We start from the raw sequence: 3901 nt of genomic DNA on the forward strand, positions 1-3901 counted from the left end.
TAGTAAAGTGGCCCGACAAGGACGGAAGTCCCATTTTACAGCTGGAGACCTAAAGACCCAGGGAAAGACAGCAGCTCTCCACAGCCACACAGCTAGTAAGTGGCAGAGCTTGGATTAAGCTCTAGACTCTCAAACCAGTGTTTCGTGCTTTCCAATCAGAGCCCGCTTTTGTCCTATTTATGTGACACGCATTTATTGTTTGTCAATCCTGCCACAGGCAGGACATGGCGGGGCTGTGAAATGGGCAAGACATAGCCTCTGCTCTGAAGGTTTACAGCCTCGCGGAGCAGGAAAAGAGGGATAAGGTCTCACACGGGAGGTTAATAGGTGGGTTACAGAGATCACAATACAAGCATGAGGTGTCAGAGCCGCGGGCACACAGTGAGGTGCCTGAAATACCTGCTGAATGAAAGGCTCCCGAATGAGCGACTTGTTTTATTAACTAGATGGAGAGAGGAGAGCAGGAGGGACAAGCAGCCTGAGGTGTGGCGGCAGGAGTGAGCACACACAGCCTGACACATGGACAGGATACACATCTGAAAGAAAGGAGAAATAAAGCTGAAAAGTTCAGGAGGACCACATTCTTGAACCACTTTAAATGCCAGGTCAGGAAGTTCCAAAGATCCTTTGTAGATAAAGGTTGCGGTTATAATACATGTTTTCAGACCATTAGTTTGGTGGCAAAACAGCGAATAATCAGGAAAACAATGACCTCTCTGGTAGATAGGTGTGAGGGGTAAGGCTGGAGGGAGAGAGGCAGGTGAGGGTCCAAGAAAGGCATGAAGAGGCAGGGCCAGGGCCAGGCTGGCACAGAGAGAAAGGGAAGGATGGACATGGATATGGATGAAGAGTACCTGGTTTTGACTCCTGACACTGCTCCCAACAGGTGGGGCACCCTGTCGGCCAGCCTCGGCCTCACCCCATCCCAAGGGTCAGGCCTGACCCACGAAAGGAAGGTCAGAAAGCGTCCAGTGGCAGGTCTCATCAGCTCTGCTGCTAGTCCATTTCCTACCTGACTGAAACACAGTAACACAGTGATGTGCCTGGCTTGTTGCCTGGCACACAGTGGGAACTCAGCCCACGGTTGTAACACTAGACTTTGAGCTGCACCTTCTAGACCCCATAGATGCCTCTTCCTCTGGGTGTGGGACTGCCTCGCCTCAGCTCAGCAGAGCTGGAGTTAGGGCCCTGAATGCTAGGCTAAGCTGTTCATGGCCCTGATGCTTGAAGCCACCTGACTTCATATGCGCCCCTGCCCCCACCCATTCGCTCTGCCTGCTGGACCACACCACCCCTAGGCTGCAGTGGTCTAAACGGGGAGGGAGATTTGAAGTAAGATAAACCTGGGTGTGAATTCAGCTCTGTCCCTGACCCATTGCCAGTTCTTTGCAAATTACTTAACTGAGTCCGAGTGTCATCTGTACAAAGAGGCCAACAAAACTCATGTAACAGAATGTTAAATGGGGCTTTTCTGTTATCTGAGAGTTTGGGCTGATGCCCAAAGGTGAGGAGGGAAAAACAAAAAACAAACAAAAAAAACCTTAGGAGACTACCTGCATTGACAGGATCTGCCAAGAAGGGGCTCCACGTAGGTCTTGCACTGTTGCTCATCGTCCACCTCCAGCTTTACCTAGAATCTGGGGCAGAGAGGAGACTGGTAAAGGAGGATGAGTCCAAAGAGAGCTGGGGGGGTGCTGATGTATCTCTTCCTTTCCCTTTCTGCAAATTCAGAGAATCAAAAATGGCCTCAGAGTTGATCAATAGACCTCTCTCCCCCACTCACATTTTCTTTCTCTCCATTTCTCAGCTCTGCTTTCCTGAGAGTGGGCTCTATTCTCACTTAGGCCCTTTTCATGTGGCTGGCCCTGGCTGTTCAAGGCTGACATCCTCATTTAGCATCCTCAGACAAAAAGGGATACACTTCTTGTCCAACGCTCTAGACAAAGTTTCCCGCCTAACTCTCCTTTGCTACATGTGGGTCATGTGCCCATCTCTGAACCAATCACTGTGGCCAGGGTGGGATGGGGTTCCTGATTGGCCAGATTTGTGTCACATGTCCACTCCGGAAGCCCATGCGGATCAAGAGTAAGGGAGGGAACTGAGAATTCCCTATAAAAGGAGGGAAAGGGAGGCTAGGCCAGGGAAAATGTCTCACAATTCACTGCTTCAGCCATAGGAGAAAAACGTCGGTGTCTCCTTTCTGGATCGCCATTTCTGATGCAACTCTCTATCCACTGTCCCCCACCCCCCCCCCCCCCCATTATTCTGTATCTCAGCACCCTACCAGTTTCTCTCATTGTTCTTATTGCAATTCATAACTATGTGTTTTTACTTGCACACTGCCCTGACACATAAGAAATTCTCAAAGAATAGTTGTGGAATCAATGAGTAAATGTTACCCTCACAGTGACTGCCCTTACTCTAGAGAGCAACCATACTTACAGAGTCTGCCACCCACCCCAACCCTAGGCGGCCACAGAGGGCACTCCACCCCACGGGCTCATACTCACCTCTCCACTCTAATGCCTCCACCCCCAATTTCACTGGCCTTGCCCCAGCTTGGATGTCCTTAAGCTGCATTCATGCCCATAACATAAGGGCCCAGAAGGCAAAGAAAAATATCTCCCTTCCGCTATTTACCGTGTGGTGGTGTCTATTAAACACAGAAGTTGTTGCTTGTGTCTTCCTGAGATAAGGCATCCAGGGAGCCTACCAGGAAAGGTTACTGCTCTCCTGCTAGGGAGGAGAGAACAAGATACGGAACTGCAGGACTAGTCAGTGGTGAGGGGAGGGCTCAGCCTATCTTGTTCACTTCTGGAAGGGTCTGGATGAATAGGAGGAGCTCCTGGAACAATGGGGAAAGACGGTTCTGTTGGAGCAAGGTGGAAGAGAAGCAAGGTATACCCCAAAGGACTTACCTTAGTTTGGATTCTGCCTCGGCCAATTTCCCTTGATTCTCCCCAAAGCTTTATATCTTAGCAGTCTTTACCATCCCCAAAGGCCCACCAAGCTCTCCCTTGGGAGCTGCCCTTGTTATGGCTCAGACCGTCAGATGTTGGAGAAACAGCACCCTCAAAAGGCCAAGGGGTCAGGGGTGGAAATCAGCAAGAGATTCCCTAAAGCTTCATCTTTGGGCTTGAAGAGCTTCATGGCAGAGTCAAAAATTTCTAAATTGTATTTGGTTCAAGAAGCTTGAGCTTCCTAAGGTGGCTTTAGTCCAACAGTATATGAAGATACTCCCCAAAGACCTGCTTGGTCAGGTGCATAGGTGCCACCTGATCCCAGATCCCTGCTCAAGTCTTCTGCCTGCCCCATGCTGCTCCTGGGTCTCTTCAGCTTTGGGGCTAGAGGTAGTTGTTTCCCTACCCTGGGCTATGCTCAGTATTCAGGACTTGTAAGCAACATTCCAGCAAATTCTTCAGAGATGTTGGTCCTCTCCACTGGATCCCAGAATAATTACAGAGGAGGGGAGACTGGCTGCTCCTCAACTCTGACTTACATACCCCCAAATCTTACAGTTTGGAGAGTTAAGCCTGGCACTACCTCTCTACAGAGAGGCATTGTGGCTGTTCAGACTTCCAGAATGTCTCTTCCAGGCACAGGGAAAGGATTTTGGCATCCGCTGCACTAATATGTTTACAAGCTAAAGCCTCTGTCTCAGTCCTGTGACCCAGAAGTTCTGTTCCTGTGCCCGTGTTGAGGGAGGGAGCAGGCTGAGAGTCCATCAGCAGGGGAGTAGATTAATAAAATGTGGCCATGGCTGATGTACTACAGGCAACATGGATGCATCTTAAAATTGAAGTGCTTCTTTTAAAAACCAGGAAATCAGGGGAACCTCGGTGGCTGTCAGTAAGCATCTGACTTCAGCCCAGCTCATGATCTCATGGTTTGTGAGTTTGAG

The 3901-nt window shown here is 49.8% G+C and overlaps 1 long non-coding RNA gene across 2 annotated transcripts; it reads right to left on the bottom strand.

The window, feature by feature from the left end:
• Nucleotides 1-836: 836 nt before the first annotated feature.
• Nucleotides 837-2726, bottom strand: LOC115300810. Of its 2 annotated transcripts, none has more exons than XR_003912861.1 (3): nucleotides 2641-2726; nucleotides 1554-1637; nucleotides 837-1012 (listed from the first exon to the last, which is right to left on the bottom strand). It is a non-coding gene; the product is annotated as an uncharacterized LOC115300810 (long non-coding RNA). The 2 variants fall into 2 exon arrangements; XR_003912860.1 differs by having other exon boundaries at nucleotides 837-1016.
• Between the last annotated feature and the right edge of the window lie 1175 nt (nucleotides 2727-3901).

This window comes from Suricata suricatta, chromosome 9 (assembly GCF_006229205.1).
Source record: "Suricata suricatta isolate VVHF042 chromosome 9, meerkat_22Aug2017_6uvM2_HiC, whole genome shotgun sequence".
NCBI lineage: Eukaryota > Metazoa > Chordata > Mammalia > Carnivora > Herpestidae > Suricata > Suricata suricatta.